The sequence below is a fragment of the Thermobia domestica genome, chromosome 6 (genome assembly GCF_964235325.1).
Source record: "Thermobia domestica chromosome 6, izTheDome1.hap1.1, whole genome shotgun sequence".
NCBI lineage: Eukaryota > Metazoa > Arthropoda > Insecta > Zygentoma > Lepismatidae > Thermobia > Thermobia domestica.
This window is the reverse complement of record NC_137459.1, coordinates 37239208-37264852: the sequence shown is the minus strand read 5'-3', so window position 1 is coordinate 37264852 and position 25645 is coordinate 37239208. Positions and strand designations below refer to the sequence as shown.

The following is a 25645-nucleotide window of genomic DNA, read 5'->3' as shown; positions in this document are numbered from 1 at the left end:
GTCTAACTCGGAGTTCAGGGATGACGCAATACTCACTGCAGTTAGCCTGGAGTTGTTGTTAATTTTGCGAAGAATATCACGTTCGGCACTATCTGACAATTTTCTGGACTGTCCAATTTGTGGTATGGATTTTATTCTATCTTCATTTTTGTAACTCCTGACAATGTCTCCAACGGTACTCTTGGGGATGCGTGATATTTCAGCTATTTTAGCGTATTTATTCCCTTTCACATGATGACAGATCAACAATTGCCCCTGCTTGAAACTTGTATTTTTACCTTTTCTACCATATTCACCACAGTCCACATAACCTGTTTGATTCACAACGTTCAGTGCTGCTTATGCACCTCTACCGTGCCCTCTCTTCTGCTGTCATCTGCAGTACATGTCTTGTTGCCATACCACGCCCTCTACATAGTACAGAAACGAATAAACAACGTTAGTGCTACCGAAACCGAATATTAATGAGAGGTATTTTTGGTCCATTATCTGTTTCACATCTTGTTACCAAGCATTGATTAACATTTTGTGTCATATTTTTTTCTTTCAGCGTTTAATATGTATCCACGTATCTTTTTCCTCACAAATTATGTTTACTTGACCATTTATTATCCAAAGGCAATTTGCTTTTGGCAATTCCTAATAAAAACCGAATATTAATGTGAGCGACTGTATCTTTTCTAATAGTACCACCTTTGACGTGGGAGACCAATGTTCGTTTCCTGTTGGGAGCTCGTGTAGTTTGGATCGCAGGTTCAGCTGTAGGTCAACGTATCATATAGCCTCGCTGCTGAACAGGACGATAAACTCAAAATCATATTGACCCGCGGTGGCTCAGTGGTAGAGCGTTCACTTCTGTGCGTAGTATCTGTGCATACTGAGGAAAATGTGGTCTATATCAAATCAACCAAGAATGGTGACTAACAAAATGTATTATTATTATTATTATTATTATTATTATTATTATTATTATTATTATTATTATTATTATTATTATTATACAAAAAGTCGTACTATATTTAGTGAGTTGTAAACAACCACTCAGTCATTTCCTTTTAGATACACTGAGAAAAATCCGTTATCCGGACAGCGGTATATTGTACAACTATACGGAGTCCTTATTGCTCTCAGACGTTATATAATGCCGTTGCAGGATGTATGGCTGAATATTAAATTCTAACAGTCTTCCGTATTATATTACATATGTATACGTATGTTACTGTTTGAGAACAAGATCCTTAGACGAATATTCGGACCCAAGAGGAACGGGAATGGGGAATGGCGGAATCTTCATAAGAGGAACTACATAATTTATACGGTTTATCCAATATTTTTAGGGTCGTCAAGTCTAGGAGGGTTAGGTGGGCAGGTCATGTAGTTCCTAATGGAAGAAGGTAGAAACGCTTTCAAAGACCAATCAGAAAACGACCATTAGGAAGACTTAGACGCAGATGGGAGGACAATATTAAGATGGATCTCGCAGAGATAAGAATACAAAGTAGAAACTGGATCCAATTGGCTAAGGATAGAAGTCAATGGAGAGCTTTTGTGAGCGCGGCATTGAACCTCCGGGTTCCATAGGCCATAGAGTTAGTTAGTTAGTTATACGTATGTTACATACGTCAGCTATATATTACATACGTCTGTCTGCATGTGAGATCCTGACCGCCTATATACAGTTCTTTCGTACTTATGGAAAGTACGATACTCGGAACACTTAGATCTATACAGAAAAATAAAATATAATTTTTCAGCTGTACCTTTGCTATACGTTAAGTCCAGAAACTAGAGGATTTACACATGAAACCTATTTTTGCATACGCCACTTACATTTTTTTCTACGTGTATTCAGTTTTCTTTTAAACGACCATTTCGTATGGGTGGGTAAGCCTACATTGTACTTTACAAAGACTTGCGGTAAACGATGTATTATTTATTTATTTATACATATTTCTGTGAATTATAGCATGTACGGCCTTAAGTCCATCACATGCGAGGGATGACATCTCTTGACGTCGTGAAAGGGGGAAGGAACGAGGCGGCCTGGGACATTTACGTTAGGTACCATTCCAGCATTTGCCTGGAGTGAATGAGAAAAATCAAGGATAAAGCTTACTCAGGATGACTGGCCTGTAAAAGCTGTTACACCTTTTCGACCGAGTGAGTAAACGATGTAGCTCCACCATTTGTGAATATATTGATTTCAAATTTAAACCACTTGAAAGAGAATAAAATGTACAACATTTTATGTTCAGTGCACATTTAATTGTCGTACTACACTACAAGTTCCTTTAAGAACATTTTGCATGTTAAAAGTCTGAAATGCGCAAATTATCATTTTTGAACTGAAATATTTTAAAGAAAAAATATGATTCACCATCAATTTTTCTAGATTTAGGCTTCGTGGTACACTACCTCCTAAAAAAATTTGATACGTAAGTCGCATCCATTTTACTTTATGTATTATTATTTGTTTACAAACACAATTCCAGATACAGCTGAACGCCAATTTACACTGGAATATCTAACAAATCTAAGAGATGATGACATAAGATAATAATAATAATAATAATAATAATAATAATAATAATAATAATAATAATAATAATAATAATAATAATAATAATAATAATAATAATAACATCAAGAAATAACAAGAATGGCTGACAATAAGTGACTAGAATTTATCGCTTAAAATGACATTGTAGTGCGGAGTTATATGCTGTTTCAGAATTAAATAAATCTACGGGTCTATATGATATTTCATTGTATAACTTAGGAAGCCTGTAGAACAGAGAGCGTTGAACTATTGACAGTGTAGGTCGTACTAAATGAAAAAGATGTGACCAAGAAACCGTACCGTTCAAAGTATTCGCACCCAAATTCTAAACTTAAGATTTTTTTATGAAATTCCCTAGGATTGTTTTTTCGAATTTTCTTCCTATCTCCAAAATTAAGGGCAGTTTACTGAAGGGTGAAAATTCCGATTTTCTCGGAAACATCTATAACGATATTTAAATTTCATACTTCAATATTTTATTAACAACCTTATACTGTGGTACAGTCAGTGACAAAAGTTCTTTCTGTTTGGTAAAATTTATTTTGGGAATAACGGTGATATGGCTGGAACTTACAAAATATTACATTCTTTTTAACTTACTGAAAACTGTACTCAAATTGTCCTCCCATTTTGAAGTCGCTGACCATACAAGTCATTTCTGTGGGAAAAATCGAGAACGAGTAATTTACTCTTGCAAGGAAAAGGGGGAGATTATATATCCAAGTGGAAGATGGTTCATATACCAATCGAAAGTACTAATGACACCTATTATGAAACTGTAATAAAAATTTTCCGAATGCATACACAGTACGAGTTATATGAATATACAGGGTATCCAGAAAGTCCGTTGCCACCCCTAGAAATCGCAAACGATAAGACAAATGCCAAAACAGGAAAAACACGTTTGTCATCATTTCAAAAGTACAACGCATCAAAGTAAAAAGTTTTCTCCCAGGGTCACTCACAGGGTCCCAGGCGGGGTCCAACTCAAAAATTACAAATGGTAAGGGGATCAAGTAGCATATCGTTGGAAAGCTGTTGGAAAATGAAAGAAGACGGAACAAGTCTTGACTCTCTAAAATTACCCTGTGCAAAATGACGGCCAGTCAAAATGTCAGCAAAAACGTCATTGTAAAGTCTATGGCCACTCCAAAAGGCCTGAAACGGTGAGACAGATGTCAAAACATCAAACCACGTTTGTCATCATCTCAAAAGTACAATGATTTAAAGTAAAAATCCCCAGGGTCCTCCCTAGGGTCCCAGACGGGGTTATCCTCAAAATTTTCAAATGGTAAGGGGGATCAAGTAGCATATCGTTGGAAAACTGTTGGGAAATGAAAGAAGACAGAACAAGTCTCGACACTCTAAAATTACTCTGTGCAAAATGGCGGTCATTCAAAATGTACTTCCTCATTTCGGTTCTCCGAGCGCATTTGCTTTCCATTTTGCAATCGGCAGTTGTCACTGTGAGAACTATTCGTTGTTCCTGGTGCAAGAAAATTTTCGTTTTAATCATTTTATAGTTGATAATCCAGACAACGAGCATAAGTAGCACTATAGTACATTATATATTCACTAGTCAGTTCCATATTTAAATATGTCAAAGTTATTTCTTTTCTTTTCTTTATTTCTTAATTTCTTTTATTTTTTTTATTTATTTAGACATTACTGGGCCCAAAGAGCAGAATCTCACATTAAGGGTATTTCCCTTCTTTCAGTTGAGTACAATAATTAAAATGAAAACAAACTAAAACCTGACTATAGACAGAAGAACTAAAAAGCAAGATGTTTGCACAGTGTTATCGTAGTGCGTCCAGACTTGTTCCATCTGCTTTCATATAATAACAGCTATCAAACAATATGCTACATGATCCCCCTTGCCATTTGAAAATTTTGAGGAGGACCCCGTCTGGGATCCTGCCGAAAACCTTGGACAAATATTTTTACTTTCAATCATTGTACTGTCAAAATGATGACACAGGTGTTCTCCTGTTTTGACACCTGTCTCACCGTTTCAGTTTTTTTTTTTTTTTTTTTTTTTTTGTTTCTGGGTGGCCGTAGACTTTACAATGACGTTTTTGCAGAAATTTTGACCGGCAGCCTTTTTGCACAGGGTAATTTTAGAGAGTCGAGACTTGTTTCTTCTTCTTTCATTTCCCAACAGCTTTTCAATTCCCTGTTGTGTCCGATATGTTACTTGATCCCCTTACCATTTGCAATCTTTAAGTTGGACGCCATCTGGAACTCTGCGGGTGGCCCCGGGACAACATTTTTTGCTTTGATAAGTAGTACTGTACTTTTAAAATGATCAAACACATGTTTTCCTGTTTTGGCATCTGTCTCACCGTTTGCGATTTTTAGGAGTGGCAACGGATTTTCTGGAAAACCTGTATATTCATATAACTCGCACAGTATATGCATTCGGAATTTTTTTACAGTTTTGTAATAGGCGTCATTCGTGTTTTTGATTGGTGTATAAACCATCTTCAACTTTGATATATAATCTCCCTCTCTTCCCTTGTTAGAAGTGTTTTTTTTTTTTCGAACGATTTTCTCAAAAACGACTCAAACGATTTTGTTCACATTTCATAAATACTGCATTACTAACCTGAAAATATGGCATAATTTATTTGTCCTGTAAATATTCACAAGGGATAGTTACTTTTGGAGTGATTTTCCTCCGGGCCATTTTATCAAAAGAGACTCACGCAATTCTGTTCATATGTAATAAATATTTCATTATTAACCTCATAATTTGACATAACTCATTTCATGCGAAAAGAAAACACAAAGGGTATTTTATCTTGAGTTCAGTTTGTTCTCAGGCGATTTTCTCAAAATCAACTCAGGTAATTTTATTCATATTTCGTAAGTAATTATTTCGTTAATAACGTGATAATGTGGCATTACTCATTTCATCTGAAACAATCCACAAGAAGTAGTTTACTCTTGCGGGTGATTTTTTTCGGGCGATTTTTCTCAAAAAAGTCTGTCAATTATGTTCACATGTCTTAAATAAATGTTTCATCAATAAGTAACTTGGGTAAAGATGTCCCACGTTTTCATTATTACCCATTTTCCACTCCTGCAATTGAGGTGAGGTTGTTGAATTTATGATCAAATAAAAGATTGATGTCTTGTTTGTAATATCTCGAAAGATAATTTTATTTCAGTAAATTTGGAAACTTAAAATAAACCATTTATTTAAAAAAAACCTTCAAGTGAGGCATCTTCGGCATGCATGTGGGGGAAAGGGAAAGATGCTCCAGTTTTACAGTTTTTCAAAATGTTTTCATAAACATAATAGAAATAGGCAATTATGCTTTTGTATCACTAATATTACTAACTTTAATTTCTACTATCTATTTAATTATAAAGAAAATTTTTAACAAAATGATAAATATTCTCTACGTATATATTCTATATTCGTTTGTAAACAATGGACAAAATCTGAAGAGAAAAAACGAATTGTGCGCCTTACATATTATTATCATTTCTTCATTTTTTCAAACTTGGATTTTTGCGACCACAATTAGTGGAGTGACATGCAGTGAACCTACAGCTAAATCTAAACCACCGTAATCGTTCAAATTTTCCAAGGCGTTCACACCGGGAATCGATCCTGGAGCTTCGTGCACCAAAGGGACACGTACTAGCCACTAGACCAGAGGGGAGAATGGCTTTCATTTAATATGTAAAAACCTGCTCCCTGAAAAAGTAATGCCTCCCCTTATAACAACTTGCTAGCTACAACACTGGTACACCTATGACGATATCTGATGAATTAGAGGAAAAGCTTTTCTTTGATTCACCCAGAGTTACATTTTCAGAATAATTCAACCAGATGAAGAAAGTTGTAAAAAATCAAGTATGTCACAGGACCCCTTCCCCAAGGTTATTTTTTAGCATTTTGAACAACCCTCGTAATATTCAGCTCGCACAAATGACTTAAAACGCAACCTATGCACATTCTTTTGATTCAACTTGCTGGCCAACTAGTGTCATATACATATATGTGAAGTCCATTCAATCCAATGTTGATCATATAAAGAGCGAAAAGAAAAAAAAGTTTATAAATAGAACTAGCCTTTGGCTTGCTGGGGGCTCCGCCCCCACACCCCAGAGTCTAATCGGCATACGGCCTCGCATTTCTTATCTATCGGCCTTTGCATCAACAATGAACTTAGTGAACTTGCTTTTCATATCTCCTGAATCTTCCCATCCGGAGGTTTTGCTCCCATAAACTGTGTTTTCTCTGCCTATGGCCTCGCATCTCTTGAACCCACAATTCTATCGTTTCTTTTCCTATTTCAATTATCTGAAAGATATGATTTTGTATCCCAAGAAAACGCCCATTTAAATAGCCTAGGAATATCTCCATCCCCCTTTAGACTCCTAAAAAAATTTAAAATATTTACTTTTGGCAATTTTTCTGTCGGTTAGTCCTGAAAGGCTACAATCATGCCAAATTTCATCATTCTAATCCTACCGGAAGTGCCTAAACATCTTGGGGCGTAGATGTCCCATATAAATAACATGGGAAAGATTTTCCAGTTCCCCATAAAACCACCCTACGATTGGAATTTTTTATTTCTCATGATTCATTTAAGTAATGCTAACAAAAGCGAGCATACCGAACTTCAAGTTTTTATTCCAATTCCAAGTACTTAAAAGACGAGATTATAGGTTTAAAAAAGCCCATTTAAATAACATGGGAAAATTCTTCATCTTCTCTTTAGACCCCCTAAAAATTAAAAATATTCACTTTTGGCAATTTTTCTGTCGGTTAGTCCTGAAAGGCTACAATCATGCCAAATTTCATCATTCCAATCCTACCGGAAGTGCCTAAACATCTTGGGGCGTAGATGTCCCATATAAATAACATGGGAAAGATTTTCCAGTTCCCCATAAAACCACCCTACGATTGGAATTTTTTATTTCTCATGATTCATTTAAGTAATGCTAACAAAAGCGTACAAGCATACCGAACTTCAAGTTTTTATTCCAATTCCAAGTACTTAAAAGATGAGATTATAGGTTTTAAAAAGCCCATTTAAATAACATGGGAAAATTCTTCATCTTCTCTTTAGACCCCCTAAAAATTAAAAATATTCACTTTTGGCAATTTCCCTGTGTGTTTGTCCCGAAAAGCTACAATCATGCCAAATTTAATTATTGTAGCCCTACAGGAAGTGCTCAATAATTTATGTCAGCTCGTGTAATTTTATGTATAGTTAGGATTAGGATATTAAATCATTAGCAACCCAGTCGGGAGACCAGGTCCTTGCTTTAAACGGGAATTTCCCGTTTGCTTCTGAGTGAAAAATTAATTAGAGGTTATTACAGAATAATTAGTGTTTCATATTCAAATCATTGCTTAAAACATAACGAACGTACAAATCCTTGCAACACGTCATAAATTGGTTGTCCCGAACATAAATCTTAAACTTTTAATGTTATGAAGGGGGCATCTTTGCTTCGATTTCACTGGGAAAACTTTCCCAATTTAGAAGCAAAACGCCTCAGTCGATCACATGACATACTCATGGGCGCAGAAACACAACAAAGCACATTAGCGTTTGTAAAAGACTGAAGTTCTTAAGCAATTATATCTTATTCGTGTACTTCTATTTAACTATACCGTCAAGAGCACTACTACGTTTCACTCTTTAAAATTACAGACACTGAAATAAGAGTAACTTAGCTTTGTGAACAGACCTGAACAAAAGCAGCTTCTTTCTCCGATGCAACTTTCACATATATTTGCTCAAGACTGTGTGCCCCTTCACGTGCATGGCAAGTGCTGTGACCACGAGTCACAGGCCTTGAGCAATTCGAGCAGGGGCGTCTTCACTAAGTGGGGCATCTTTACCCAAGATACTATAACCCTACAATACACGATAATTGTGCCATATATCGTGAAGCAATCAACAAGTAGTAGTTTACTCTTGGAGTAATTTACTTTTCGTGTGATTTGTTTTCTTTTAAAAGCGATTCAGACGATTTTATTCATATTTCATTGATAATTTAAAATATTGCGTAAATTATTTCTTATGAAAATATCCACAGGGAGTAAAGTGCTGTTGAGGATGGCTTTTCTTTGGTCGAAGTTTCATTCGAAAACGCATTGTTCGTATTTTACTAATAACTATTTCAATTATAACCTCAGCATAACGCAATTCAGTTTATGAAATTGGAGCGAGAAAGCTTAGTGTGGTGGTCCATATCTTATTATGTTACAGGTTTTAAAACATTGACTTTTTTGAAAATATGTTATGTTCTACCTGCAGTATCTAAAAAGGAACATACCTGAAAAATCTCAAATTTTCACAAAATAATTATTTGCGTAATAGTAAGTGGTTAAAATTCGATCACTCAGAGACTAGAACGATTTTTGAGTGAACAGTTTTGATATAAGTGGCGAGATTCGGTTTATTAGCAACTAAAGTACAACTAAAATGAAGGTTCATTCTACAACTATACTATATGCAGGGTGAGTCAAAATTCCCTTACCACCCCTTATAAAATGAAAATGATTGTAGATAGCAGCAATAGGTAATTGTAGGGACACGTTAGTCCAAGAGAGAATCATTATGGAGCGTATCAGGTGAACGGCCGCCCCCTTACTGTCTGCCATTTTGAATGTCGCTCGAAAAGTTTAAACGAGAAGGGGGTCATATGATATATTTGGAACAGGGCTAGGATTCTAAGACAAACTCAATGGTGTAAGTTGATTTAACATACTGAATTAACTTTCAAGTTATAATCATATGAAACACATTTATCTCTTATTGCCAGATGTTCAACCATGCCAGGTGCTGAACACATCAAGATCGTCAAGATGTGGGTGGTAGAAGTTACCGCGCTGTAGCTTGTGATTTCAATGAAAGACATCCTCAATATTGCTCTAGTTTTGCACGTTGAAACCGAAAGTATTAACAAATGCTTACTACTTCCGGTTTTAGTAGAGTAATACAAGTGAAAATGATATATTTTCAAGAGACGCTGAATCGATTAAAAAAAAGAATGTTTGTCTTTAGTTATTACTGTTTTTTATTCTATAGCGATCAACGTTGAAACTGGAATCGGTTGATTTATCCCACTTCCGGTTTGAATAGAGGATTACGGTGGAGATGGAACGCTGAATCGATTCCAAAAGTCCGCATCTCAATATATCTTACCTGTTTTGTTCTATAAAGATCAACATTAAAACCGGAAGTACTTGTAATTTTTTTATTATCTCCAGTCTTGGTAGAATGTCACGGGTGGAAATGGTATGTTTGCTTCAGACGCTAAATCAGATCCAAGAAACCACTTGTCCCTATTTATTACTCTTTTCCATCTGCGGCAATCAACTGCAAAACTGGAAAGGGCTTATTTCTACCGCTTTCGGTTTTGACAGGTGGTTATCGGAGAAGAGGATGCCCTATTCGTGGGACACTGAATTGATTGCAGAAAACTGCTTTTCGATATATCTTACCGTTTTCCTCTGAAACCTGTCAACAAATTGACCGACGGACATACCCTTTCTATAAGACTTCAAATACTTATGCATAGCATAGTTTGGAAGTCTACTAAAACCATGAATAGGAATGTCGAAAGAAGTTTTTAGAAAGAAACCAGTTGAGAATACTCTAAGAGCATTGCCAGAACGAACTTAAAAAGAATGGAGAGATGCAGCGGAAAGGATAACTGTGATTGTTCCTACATTTAAAAGTGAATCTTTTTATCCGCATCTTGTTCTGTTTCTCGCAAAAATTCGCAAAATATCATCTCTCTATAACTTACGGTTCCGGAGAAAAGGCTCCTCAAATCTCCCGAAATTCGAACTTTTCTGGCTAATACCTGGGGAACGGTAGCCAGTTTGCCAGTAGTTGTCCAGTGGCCACCAGCTACTATTTGGTACCAAAATGTTCACCATCCTCTTAGATATTGGTCAATACCAATATCATCTCTCTATGACTTACAGTTCCCGAGATATGAAACCTTAAATCTCCCGAAATCGGAACTATTTTTTTGGCCAATACGTCGGGAACGGAAAGTCATAGAGAGATGAGTTGGTGTTGATCAATATGTAAGAGCATGGTAAACATGTTGCTACCGATATTCACTGGTGGCCACTGGCCAAACTAGTGGCCAGTTGGAAGGTGGCCACCGGTTACTAGTTGATACCAAAACGTTCACCATCCTCTTAGATATTGATCAACACCAACATCATCTCTCTATGATATATGGTTCCAGAGATATGTTTTCTAAAATCTCCGAAAATCGGCCAAAATTTTTTTAAAAAATTGCAAATAACAGACGGACGGACAGACACACAAACATAGAAAATTCAGTAACGAACTTTCTAAGTCCGTTGAAAAGTGTAATTTGTGGGTACTAGGTGAAGCATTACGAAAAAGTTTATAAATGTGTGGAGTATTTTATGCTATCGAAAATGTAACAAAGACATTGTAGATTAAATACTAGTGGAAGCATTGTAACTATTACCGTTGAGAAAAACAGACCATTTGTGTGGTGGAATTGAAAACGAATAACTTACGAGATACATTCGTGAAGTGTCCCCGCGGGATTCGTGTAAAATTGATTCAAATGCAAAGTTCTCCGGTAATTTGCATATTCATGAGCCTTGATATATACGGAATTCAATCATAAACAACTATAACGCTCAGATATAAAGTTGCTTTCAGTTTTTTAGGTGTAAGTGGACATAAATGTGGACACGTGCAAAACAAATTGGAGCACGTGCTGCTTCTCTGACACATGTTACACCCCGCTTGCCGTCATGGATCCGCCGTATTGGATTCAACTTTCGTTTGTTCAAATGTGAATAGGTGCAAGTGATACATCAAATTACTGTAGAATTTTATCGGAAATTCACTGGTATTGTGAGTTTTATCGTATCTTGTACTGTTTGCAAGGTATTGCATATTAAGTTTTTTTTATGTGATTCTCCAGTGGGATTTTTCGTATTTTCTTTCTAACTAAAATAAGAGAAGTTTACTGAAGATTGGAAATCAAAATTTGCGATTTTCTCAAAAACGGTTCAATTTTATTTATATTTCATAGTTAAATATTTCATTAATAACCTCATAATATGTCATAATTGGTTTATCCTTAAAACATATCCGAGGGGTAGTTTACTATTGGGACAGAAGGAAGAAGTGCAAAATATTGTCTATAGTAACCCATGAACTTACTTACTAATATCTTTTGTGAAGTTTTCCAAAAAAAAAAAAAAAAAAACTTATGGTTTTGTTTGCATTTCACAAGAAAATGTTTTATTAACAACTGCAGCACAATATCATTTAGTTTAAGCAATTAGAGCGAGAAAGTTTAGTGTGGTGGCCTGTACCTTTTGTGTGAGTAACAGTCATAAACAAGTACTACGTTTTTTATTATTATTATTATTATTGTGAAATTTATTAAATATAATAACTTTGATCATTTTTCGCTCCGTTTACCAAATTTTCTAATATCAAATTATAGGATTTTATTAGGGGACATTCAACAACGTGGAGGTGAGGAAGGTTTGGCACACAATCCAACGTTAACTTCAAAAAATACACAGTTTTAATACTAATAATTTATCTGATAAGACGTCGCGGTATATTATTTTGCTGCCCTCAGCTATTACAATGTGATATAATTTGCATACGTCATGTCTTTACTACAGTCTCCAATAAAATATATGTATGTTTGCTGCGTAAAAGCAGGTAAAAAAGTAAGTCTAAAAATTCGTATTTTTGAGATCAAATGGGATTGAATAATTTAGGCTTTTCTAAAGGCAGTGGCGTCGTACGCTATCATCACCTGCTCAGTTCACTGCACACTGCCGTTCTACTTCTCTTCAAGTTGTGTGGACTTTGCCCTAACACACCGACCACCAATAGTCCAGCACTGCTGTTGCCGCCTGACTGTTGCCAACCAGGCATATGACGTGTTTCCGTTATTCTGATAACCATCTGTACCTGATTCTCGTGAACCCCAAATGAAGTCTATTTGAGGTCTCAATGCTGGAATGCACACTTCTATCTCTTCGAGAAACAGTAGGACTTAGAAAATTTTGTAACACTGTTCCAACAACTTTTTAGAAACACTTTTGTAGACAAAGAATGGAACGCAGAGTATTTTTAAAAAACTTTTGTTTCCATACTCTACTTCAAGATAATGTATGACTTCGGAAGAATTTAATTAAAATGCCAATTTTATTGTTAGTTTGTTTAAATGTTCGTGCAGACTTCTTGTTAAGAAAAATTGAGTCAGCTCTTCAACGCAGGAGAAACATATCTCTGGAATTCATTACGCATGTGCCACTTGTATACACGACTCCAAAAGTGCATTACCACTTGCAATTCTCCTTTTCCTGCAATAGCAGGCAACCCAAAAAGCTCGGCGCTTTGGTTGGTTGCGAATTCGAAAGGCGTTGGACCAAACCTCAATTTTGTAACAAATATATCAGTGTGGCAAACTGCAAATAAGAGAATAAAACAAATTATTAAGAATGACAATTTTATTATCGCAACAGATTTGGATCACATCAAAAGTTACAAAATGATCTTACTTAAGCAGTTCAAACAAGATGAATGGCAAGAAACAAATATCAGAGGAAACCATTTCTCTCCTTCACCCCCAAAAAAGAATCTCATAAAAAAGAAAAAGAGTTATATAATGCAAAATTTTAATATAAAAGCCCCGATCAAAATTTTAAAAGTTGACACCCGAAAGGCAAAAAGAAGTGAACCGAAGTAAACGATATTGTGCGATATTGTAGACGTAAAATGACAAAAAATGGGTTTCGTATTTTCCTGGAAAAAACGGTTGGGTGGGACACGAAGCCCCCAAACTTCTATTACAAAATATCAAAAGTGCTAGTAACACTATGTCAGATGTTTGTAAAGGACAAAGAGAATTGCAACATAATTTTATGTATGGACAATACGCAAAAATAAACGAACACGGGTTTTTTATGTTCTGAGGAAAAAACATTTTAGGGGCAAAATCCCCCAACCAAAATTTTGAAAGTTGACACCAGAAAGGCAAAAGCAAGTGAACCAAAGTGAATAAAATTGTGCATAGATATTGTAGACGTATAATGACAACAACAACAACAACAAAAAAAAACGGGTTTCGTATATTCCTGCAAAAAGGGGTTGGGTGGAGCAAAGAACCCTCCAAATCTTTGATCACGAAATATCAAAAGTGCTAGTAACAGTATGTCAGATGTGTGTAAAGCACATGAAGAATTGCAACATAACTTTGTGTATGAATAATACGCCAAGAATAAACAAATACGGATTTATGTTCTGCGTAAAAACAGTTTTAGGTGGAAAAAGACCCCAACTAAAATTTTGAAAGTTGACGTCCTAAAGGCAAGAAGAAGTGAACCGGAGTGAATGAAATTGTGTACAGACATTACAGACGTAAACTGAGGATGCGGGTTTTCGTATTTCCCTTCAGAAAACGGTTGGGTGGGGCACCGAATCCTTCTAACCTTTGATCACGAAAAATCAAAAGTGCTAGTAACACTGTCAGATGTGTGTTAAGGACATGAATTGCAACATAACTTTCTGTTTGGACAATACTCAAAAAATAAACAAATACTGTTTTTTCCCTACGGAAAAACGCTTTTAGGGGGCAAAATCCCCCAACCAAAATTTTGAAAGTTGACACCCGAAAGGCAAAAGGAATTGAACCAAAGTGAATGAAATTGTGCGCAGATATTGTAGACATAAAGGGAATACGGCTTTCGTATACTCCTGGAAAAGAGTGTTGGGTGGGTCCCAGACCCCTCCAAACCTTTGATCACGAAATATCGAAAGTGCTAGTAACAGTATGTCAGATGTGTATAAAGGACGTGAAGAATTGCAACGAAACTTTGTGTATGAACAATACGCCAAAAATAAACGAATACGAGTTTTTTATGTTCTGCGGAAAAATGGTTTTTGGAGGAAAGAGCAAAAACCCAAAATTTTGAAAGTTGACTTCCGAAAGGCAAGAAGAAGTGAACCGAAGTGAATGAAATTATGCACAGATATTGAACTCGTGTAATGATTACACGGGTTTCGAATTTTCCTGGAGAAAAGGGTTGGGTGGGGCACAGATCCCTCCAAACATTTGATCACGAATAATCAAAAGTAACAGTATTTCAGATGTGTGTAAAGGACATGAAAAATTGCAACATAACTTCGTGTATGGACAATACACAAAAATAAAAATGAATATGTTTCTATGTTCTCCGGAGAAAAGATTTTAGGCTTAAAAAGCCCCATACAAAAATTTGAGAGTTGACGCCCGGAAGGCAAGAAGAGGTAAACCGAAGTAAATGAAATTGTGCACAGATGTTTCATACGTAAATGAAGATACGGGTTTCGTATTTTCCTGGGGGAAACGGTTGTGTGGGCCACGAACCCCTCCAAAAATTTGATCACGAAATATCAAAAGTGCTCGTATCAATATGTCAGATGTGTGTAAAGGACATGAAGAATTGCAACGAAACTTTTTGTATTTACAATACGCAAACAATAAAGGAATACTGTTTTCTTATTTTCTGCGGAAAAATGGTTTTAGGTTCAAAAGAACCCAGCCCAAAATTTTGGTAGTTGACGCCCGAAGGGCAAGAAAAAGTGAACCGCAGTGAATGAAGTTTTGCACAGATTTTGTAGACATAGAATGAAGGAATACTGTCTTGTATTTTCCTAAAAAAAAGATGGTGAGGTCGGGCACGGTCCCTCCAAACATTTGATGACGAAATATCAAAAGTGCTAAAAGCAGTATGACAGATGTGTGTAAAGGATATGAATAATTGCAACGTAACTTTGTGTATGGACAATACGGAAAAATAAACGAATACGGGTTTTTTATGTTTTGAGGTAAAATATTTTTAGGGTCTAAATCCTCTACCAAAAATTTTGAAAATTGAGGCCCCAAAGGCAGGAAGAAGTGAACAAAAGTGAATGAAATTTTGAACAGATATAGCACACGGAAAATGAGGATACGGTTTTTCGAATTTTTCGGGAGAAAACGGTTGGGTGGGGCACCGACCACTCCAAACCCTTGATCACGAAACATAGAAACTGCTACTAACAGTATGTCAGATGTGTGTAAAGGACATGAAGAATTGCAACGAATCTTTGTGTATGGACAATATGCAAAAATTAAATATATACTGGTTTTTATTTTCTAAAAAAACTGTTTTAGGAGACAAAACTCTAACCAAAATTTTGAATGTTGACGCCCGAAAGGCAGGAAGAAGTGAACCAAAGTGAATGAAGTTCTGCACAGATATTAAAGACATGAAATGAGGGAATACGGGTTTAGTATATTCCTGAAAAAAGGGTTGTTTGGGGCACCGACCCCTCCAAACATTTGATCACGAAATATCGAAAGTGTTAGTAACAGTATGTCAGATGTGTGTAAAGGACATGAAGAATTGCAACATACTTTGTGTATGGACAATACACCAAATACAAACGAACAAAGTTTGTTTTTTATTTTCTGAGAAAAACGGTTTTTAGGTTGGAAAAAAAAAAGAAATTTTGAAAGTTGATGCTGAATGCTAAGAGGAAGTGAACTAAAGTGAACGTAATTTTGCACAGACATTGTATAGGTGAAATGATTATACGGTTTTCGTATTTTCCTAAAAAACGGTTAGGTGGGGCACGGGTCACTCCAATTATTTGATGACGAAATATCAAAAGTGCTAGTAACAGTATGTCCGATGTGTGTAAGGACATGAAGAATTGCAACATAACTTTCTGTATGGACAATACGCAAGAAAGTAAATAAATGTTGGATTTTGATTTTCTGAAAAAAAAACGGTCTTAGGGGGCAAAATCCCTACCTAAAATTTTGAATGTTGACGCCCGAAAGCAAGAAGAAGTGAACCGAACTGAATGAAATTGTGCACAGATATTGCATACGTAAACTGAGGATACGGTTGTTCATATTATCCTTCAGAAAACGGTTGGGTGGGGCACCGAACCCACCAAACCTATGATCACGTAAAATCAAAAGTGCTAGTAACAGTATGTCAGATGTGTGTTAAGGACATGAAGAATTGCAACATAACTTTGTGTATGAACAATACGCAAAACGTAAACATATACTGTTTTATATTTTCTGCGCAAAATCGGTTTTAGGGGGCAAAATCCCCCACCAAAAATTTTGAAAGTTGTCGCCCGAAAGGCAAAAAGATGTGAACCAAAGTGAATGAAGTTGTGCACAGATATTGTAGACATAAAATGAGGGAATACGGGTTAAGTATATTCCTGGAAAAAAGGGTTGTTTGGGGCACCGACCCCTCCAAACCTTTGATCACGAAATATCGAAAGTGCTAGTAACAGTATGTCAGATGTGTGTAAAGGACATGAAGAATTGCAACATAACTTTGTGTATGGACAATATGCCAAAAATAAACGAATACTCTTGTTTTTTATTTTCTGCGGAAAAACGGTTTTAGGGGGCAAAAGAACCCACCCCAAAATTTTGAAAGTTGACTCCCGAAAGGTAAGAAGAACTGAAGCAAAGTGAATGAAATTTTGCACAGATATTGCAGATATAAACTGAGGGAATACGGGTTTCGTATCTTCCTGTAAGAAACGGTTATGTGGGGCACGGGCCCCTTCAAACCTTTGATCAAGAAATATCAAAAGTACTAATAACAGTATATCAGGTGTGTGTGAAGGACATGAAGAATTTGAACGTAACTTTTTGTATGAACAATACGCAAAAAATAAACGAATAAGCGTTTTTTATTTTCTGTGGATAAATGGTTTTAGAGGGCAAAAGCTCCCACTCAAAAATTTGAAAGTTGACCAAGAAAGGCAAGAAGAAGTGGACCGAAATGAATGAAATGTGCACAAGTAGAGGTAAGATGGCTTTGAGGCTTTGAGTGGCGAGAGGGGTGGACGAAAGCGAATGAAATTGTATGTAGATATTGGGTGTATGAACTATGGCCTTTCGTGTTTCACATGTGTCGTTTCTCCATCCGATTTCTTTAAATTTTTCAGATCAACTACAAGCACAAACAGTATAGCGTTTTTTAAAATAGTATTTCAGGAGGCACTTTTAACCCTTACAATGTTTTTGAGCATAAACAAAAACACGTGTCGATGTATTTCCAGTTTGCTCTTGATCTCCCAAATTTGAAGCAAAATGGATAGGGACACTTGAGAAATACGAAAGTGTTTATTTTACATAGGGTGTATATAATATCTACACACAATTTCATTTGCTTCGGTCCACTCCTTCCTGTGCTATTACGAAAATATTTCCTTTTTTTTCTGATGTGGCCTAGGCCCCAACAGTGTTTTCCACAAAAGGTGAAACACGTTTCATTTATTGTTTTGGAAATTGTCCTTATACGAAGTTTCGTTGCAATTCTAAATATTCTTTAGGAACGTCTGACGTATACTTGTTTGCAATTTTGATATTTAGTAATCAACGGTTTAGAATGTCCGTGCCTCACTCAACCGCTTTTTCCAGGATAATACGAAACCCAATTATCTCATTTTGCGTCTACAATATCTCTGTACAATGTAATTCAATTCGGTGCAGTTCTTCTTGCGTTTTGGGCCTCAAATTTCAAAATTTTGGGTGGGGCTTTTGTCACCCTAAAACCGTTTTACCACAGAATAAGAAACCGTATTCGTTTATTTTTTTTTTTGCGTATTGTCCCTAAACAATGTGTGGTTCCAATTCTCCATGTCCTTCAAGCACTTGTGACATACTGTTATGAGCACTTTTGACATTTTACGATCACATTTTTGGAGGGGTCTGTGTATCACCTAAACTGGTGTCTTTTTTTTTCAGGACAATAAGAAACCTGTATTCCCTAATTTTATGTCTATAGTATCTATGCACAATTTCATTCACTTCAATTCACTTCCTCTGGCCTTTCGGCCTCAATTTTCAAAATTTTCGATGGTGGCTTTTGCCTCTAAAACCTTTTTCCGCAGAAAATAGAAAACCCGTATTCGTTTATTTTTTCCATACTGTCCCTACACAATATGTTCCAATTTTTCATGTCCTTCAAGCACTTCTGACATACTGTTATTAGCACTTTTAATATTTCACGATCAAAGTTAAAAGGGGTCTGTGTCCCACCTAAACGGTTTTCATTTTTTCAAGAAAATAAGAAACCCGTTTTCCCTCATTTTATGTCTACAATATCTGTGCACAATTTCATTGACTCCGGTTGACTTCCTCTGGCCTTTCGGGCCTCAATTTTTTAAAAAAATGTGGGTGGGGATTTTTGCCCCTAATACCGGTTTTCCGCAAAAAAAAACCCGTATTCCTTAATTTTTTGCGCATTGTTCTTACACGAAGTTTCGTTGCAATTTTTCATGTCCTTTACACATATCTGACATACTGTTACTAACACTTTCAATATTTCGTGATGAAAGTTTTGGAGGGGTCCGTGCCCCACCTCTCCGTATTTTTTAGGAAAATACGAAGCACTTATTCCTTAATTTTGTCTGCAATATGTGTGTAAAATTTCGTTTACTTCTGTTCACTTTCTTTGCCTTTCGGGCGTCAACTTTCAAAATTTTGCGTGGGGGCTTTGCCCCCTAAAACTGATTTTCCGCAGAAAATAGGAAACACGTATTCGTTTATTTCATGTGTAATATCTCCCTGCCAAACTTTATCAAATTCGAAGTGTTACACATCGGAAGTTTTACTTGTTAGTAACTAATATTTCTTTAAAATTTTGGGGGCGCAGTGGCTCAGTGGTAGAGCGTTCATCTTCGGTGGTTGGGGCCCCATGTTCGATGCCAGTTAGCGCCGTGTGGACTTTGTGATAGAGAAACACCGTGCTCGTGTGTTTTCTCGGGGTTCTCCCGTTTCCTCCCACATTCTTCATTCCACCATTTCACTCATTTCTCATCCTCACCGTCTCCTTTAGCCTGACCGGCATAAACGTGGGACGTAACACTTAAAGATTTCATTTCATTTTTTTCTTTAAAATTTCATGAACAAATAGTGGGAATTAACGATTATATAAGCGAAAAATTTAGATCAATTGCAAATTTTGGCCCCTTTCAACATTGAAGGAAATGACGGCACAGGTATTTGGATTCAAGGTAGACATGAAATTTGAAACTGAGATTTCACTATATTTCTGTCATCATTTTAATGCTCATGGTCCCCTCTCTTCTACGTCTAGACTCAGAAATATTGCTTTTAATAACTGCGAAATTACGATTTTTATCAACAAAGAGAAGCTGTTCTAGAAAGAACATACGTTTAAAGAATCATTTTTGCTTCGGTGAAGCAAGGAAAGTATTTTTAACTGTGCTTTTAAAATATCAAAATGTATGTCCTTTGAATACATTTAGATTAAATTGGAGATATGTGAACAGATTTTACATTAGTATTATTAATCAGCAACTGTTAAATATCCTACAGCAGAAAGAAAATATAGTCCTCAAATCTTCTGATCATGGTGTTTAAGACCAAGTCGTAGGCTTCAAAGTATTTTCCTGAAAAAAAAAGAAAAACGTTTAGGTGGGACACAGACCCCTCCAAAACTTTAATCGTGAAACATCAAAAGTGCTTATAACAGTATGTCAGAAGTGCTTGAAGGACATGAATTGAAACGACACATTGTGTAGGGACAATACGCAAAAAATAAAAGAATACGGTTTTTTATTCTGCGGAAAAACGGCTTTAGGATGCAAAAGCCCACACCCAAAATTTTGAAATTTGATGCCCAAAAGGCATAATATATTGTCATTCCATTGAGATAATATATTGTCACATGACGTGGGCTGATTGCAAAGCCTAGCTACCGAAATATACGTTGTTCAATCACGCTTTAAAAGCTAGATGCCAAACGGGACAAACGCTGTACGATGCTACTATGATAACCGTAATGGGGTTAGCCATAATGAGAGCTTTATACAGTTCTACCTGAGTTGCAGCGGCAACGCCGAAATCTAGTTACAATGAAGGATTTATGGTAGGGACAAGTAAACCCTTAGATCTTGACCTTCGATGGAAAAATTGGTTATGTTTTGTCGCGTACAATCTTAATTGGAGTTTGAGATATTGAGGTTTAAATTGAGACACATTAAGGAGTGATCAGAATGTGACTATTTCACACCATTAGGCGGCTCAAGGGCCATAACTCTGGAACGATGCATTTTCCGACATATGGTCATCTGAACTTTTTTGCTTGCCTACCCATAAAGGCCAACATACACTAGCGTATTTTCAGCGCGCATTTTCGGTCCGTAAAATGATGTCGTAAATTTCGGTCCGTAAGTTGGCCCATACACCTAGCGTAAAAATAGGCGCGTAAAAGAAGGAAAAGAAGCGGTCATTTTTCGCTCTTCCTCTTGCCTGTTGCTTGAGCACATGGTCGTTTTCCAGTTTACTCAAGTTGCTTGAACAAGATGGATCTATCTGAGGCCATGGTTTTAAGTGCAGGTGCTATAAACATTATGTTGTTAAGTAAAAGAATAAAAAGAAAGCATAGAAGAAACAGACTGGGAGCCACGCCGAACAGGATTAAAAATTCACATTTATCTATATTACGTCCAAGCAGCTCAATCCATTTGGCCTATTTTTGGTACAATCTTAGATCATTGTACTTAGTGATCTGAGATCACTAAATATTTATATAAATCGTACTTCGAAGGAGGAGGACACAGGACAGGGAAAAAGTTATATTCATTTTTTTACGATGTAGATTGCAAACATTTAAATTTCTAAACAGACACAATGATGATTTAATACAATCTGAACGAGCTTGATGTGTGGTTTCCTCTTACCTTCCGAAATAAGCCTATTGTTTGGAACTGCAGTTTACAAAGAATAAGAGAGTAAACGAGTGTTCCGATAGTTGAATAATTGATTTTTTTTTTTGTTATACAATGTTTTAGACTGTTGACTTTGGTCGTTAAAAAGTGGGCTACTGAATGATAAATTCAATTTAAAGAAAATATGATTTATTAATGGTTGCAGCTTTCGTTTTTTTTTCTTACAAAATTAACGAAGAATATAGTAGTAACAAATAGAATAAATTATCCACTCACGGGATACCAATTTTTACTACCTTATCCACAGCTCAAAAATAGGCCGGAAAGAAGAAACAAGACTTATACAACTACCTCTAGCCCCATTCTTTAGAAATAGTTTGATCCCTGTTACCAAAGCTTTTGTAAGTTGAAGGGATCCTCCCCGCTGCTTCCACCTACATTTTTTATTTCAAAGTTTATCTTGCCATTTAGTTTTTATCTAGTTGTTAAAAATCATTTAAATATTTATTTATTGAAAGGTTGGGTGTTAGCGTACTTAGGTAATTTCATCACCGGAATTTTCGTCACCGGTAATTTTGTCACCAAAATATTAGCATGTAGGTTATTTCGTCACCGGAAATTTCGACATAGTAATTTCATCACTTGTAATTTTGTCACCAAAATATTAGCATGCAGGAAATTTTGTCATGGTAATTTTTTCACCTTTGTTGAACTAAGTAGAGACAAAGTAAACGACCGAAACAGCTGACCTTATATTAATCAAAGTTGGAAAACAATTCAGTTGGTGTTCGACTCTGGAAAATCAAAGTTTTGGATACTCGAAGCAAGAACAAACAGCAGTAAAATAACATAATGTCAGTTTCAGCAAATGTTAAAAGGACAGGCAAAATGGGCCAGTAATGGATTTATATATCACTATTTACAAATATTGAGTTTCGGCAATATTAAAATTTCAGAACAGAAAATTAGCAAACAAAATATAACTTGTATTAATGCAATAAATGATTTACATGTTCATTTTCTACTATTCATAAAATTATAGGAAACAACAAGCAAAAATTTTTTTCAAACATTTAGTTCCAGTGTTATATGTTAAGCACAAAGACTAGAGCCGTTTCTGAAAAATCTGAAACACTCTTCTAGTTTGCTGTTTGGATGGTTGCCCCACAGCATCTTGATAAAGCGCAGCTGAAACCGTTGCTTCAACTTGTTGAATTTCATGAATAAGTTTCCAAATAGTTGCGTGGGACATTCCTACTAGGTGATGAAACTTATAGTTCCACAATTCACAAATATTATTTATCCTAGAATTGCTGTTAAAGGTAGCTTGGTGAACATTCCAATTGTCTGGGGGATATAGGCGGGGCACATTACGCAAACAAACATTCCCAGACCGAGCTTTAACACGGCGATACGTGTTTGACAGGTAAGTGCTATCAAAATAGCCCAGAAGTTCCAGCTCTTCCTCCGAAGTCACTTGTATTAATCGATTCACATCTGCTATTGGAAGAAATGCAAATCTGTTTATTTTCTCGCAAAATAGACGAAAATTTTCATTGCTCTTGTACCGTTCTAAGAGTCCAAGCTCTTGGACCTTCCTCCATGTTGACTGAGTGAGGTGAAAAAAGTAACGCTATAAACGAGTTGAATCTCCAAAAGTTGCATCTACAGCCAGCATTTACGCTATATCAAAATCCATTACCATAGTTAGAGGTCCGGATATTCACTAAATTCACTGCACTGATACACCACCGCACGAAACAGTTCTTCATATGAATTTCGTGTCTTGGTCTACAGCTCAAATAACATACACTTTTTTTTTGAGCCATTGAAAATTTGGCGTTCACCATCCATGTTTCACTTTTTAATAGCTTCACAAGGCTATATTTAAAGGAAACATCCAGAAATATTTATACGTCTCTTCCTTTATAGAAATTTGTTCTCTTCAGATATATCCAATAACAATTTGCCAATGTTTACTCAGAGTTGAAATGTAATATAATTCTTTTAATAGCTCCTTAAAAAAAGGCCACTCTTTTCAAATGACTCTGTTAACTTGGAAGGTCCAAGAGTTTGGGCTCAGAGAACGGTACTAGAGCGTTGAAAATTTTGGTCTATTCTGCGGGAAAATTAACAGATTGGCGTATCTTCTCATATTTGTTTGCTATTTTCTGTTCTGAAATTTTGATATTCGCGAAATTTAATATTTGTAAATAGTGAATAATGAACCCATTAGTGCCCCATGTTGCCTGTGCTTTTAACATTTGCTCAAGCAGACATTATTTTCTTCTACTGGTGCTTGTTCTTGCGTCGAGTACCAGAAACTTCAATTTTGCAGAGTTCAACACCAACTGAATTGTTTTCTAAGTTTTATTAAAATAATGTAAGCTGTTTGATCGTTTGATTTGTCTATTTAATTCAACAAAGGTGAAGAAATAACCGTGACAAAATTTCCTATATGACAATATTTCTGTGATAGAATTACTGGAAACTTTTATCTCTTGTCTCAAATACGATATCTGAAATATGTAACTCTTTATTTAATAATAATAATCTATTCTGATTATGCTGCATAGTTTTGCTTCAGCTGAAGATTAAGGAAAACAATTTCAAAAACTTCGAGTTCATTCATTGTACTTGTATTGTCCTAAAAGACACTGGTGATGAAATTATCGTGACATTATTTTCGGTTACGAAATTACCTATATGGTAATATTTTGGTGACAAAATTACCGGTGACGAAATTACCGTGACAAATTTTCTGGTGACAAAATTACCGCCGCCCGGTGTTAGCATGTGGGGTCAAGTTAAATTCAGTTCTACTCTGGTTTTCGTTTATTGCCACTTTATCACTGTTTATTTTCATGTTTTCTTTAAATGTAGTCTTTAGCAATTTACTGTATTAAAAAATGTTTTAAACACTTAATGACTTTTTTCTTCGTTCTTGCTGTCGGACATGTGACATGAGGGTAAAATCCGCCCAAACTTGAGGGTTTCCACATATACATACAAATCAATTGAGTAGTAGTAAGGGCGAACTCAACATCGGATAAATTTCTTTAAATTCGAGTGATAAGTTTATAAACTTAATACTTTTATCAGATTTCCAAGGGAAGATTTTCGAATTTTCTTCCTATCCCCAAAAATAAAGGAAGTTCACTGATAGATGAAAATAAAAAGACAAACGCGATTTTATCGAAAATGACTAACGATTCTGCTCGTACATCGCTATTTCATTACCACTTTTATTATCTGGCATAAGTTATTTCTGTGGTAAAAATACAAAAAGGTTAGTTTACTCTTGCCCGTGAGTTTTTTCGAGATATTTTCTCAAACACGAGTCAGTTAATTTTGTTCGTAATTGATAAATAAATTGTTTATTAATAACCGGACAATATGACATACAGTAACTAATTTTTCTTGAAAAGATCCGCAACGGGTAGTTTACTCTTGAGGGAGAATTTTTTTTCGAATTTCTGAAAAACGCCTTAGGTTATGGTTCATATTTCATAAATACATGTTTAATTAATAGCCTCCAATATGGAAACATCCACACGAAGCAGTCTTGAAGATGAGTTTCTACTATGTTCAATATGTAACGTCTATGAAAAATATACACTATTAAGTAGCAGATTGCGTCAATTATGTCAATTCTCCTAATAATGATGCATATACTACCTACAAACATAGTAAAACGATTGAGTTGTTCGTGAAATAAATTATTTAAATGACAAGTATTGAGTGTTACATAATATTTTATGGCAATATACCTTAAGTTGACATTTATCTAGGAAGGTTTGATAGTACTTCCAACACTGAGATTGAGAAATGCTTTAATAAGTTAATATAAATTTGAGTGTATTTCCTGTACATGGGTGTAATTTTCAATTCTGGTATTAGTTATGATCTCTTTTGGGCTTACATTTTTTGTACTTTCCAGATAAGTGTTCGTAAACATATCCCCATCATGATGAGATATAATACAATGTTGAAAAATATTCAACATGGCCGGTACCTCGAATTGAACCAGAACTTTTACGGCTGGGAAGCAACCATACATAAAAAAAAAACTGTATAACGATTTACTATTTGACTTAGTTTATAAGCATTAATGATGAAATAGGATTATTATTAGATTTAAATATTTGCACAAACTGAGGTTGGAAATAATATACGAAGAAAGAAACATTATATCTCGTGGTTTATTAATTCTTTTTTTACGAGTAATGTTAAGATTGCGTGAAAAAATAGTTACTTTCTGAACCTGTTTCGCTATAAATTCTTGTAAAGTTGAGAAAGTACTTAAAATAACGAGCAG

At 35.6% G+C, this 25645-nt stretch overlaps 1 protein-coding gene across 1 annotated transcript in view; it reads right to left on the bottom strand.

Annotated features, from left to right (window-relative positions):
- Positions 1-25645, bottom strand: part of Cadps (calcium-dependent secretion activator 1) — a 794056-nt gene that overhangs the window by 673261 nt on the left and 95150 nt on the right. The gene's annotated exons all lie outside the window — the stretch shown is intronic.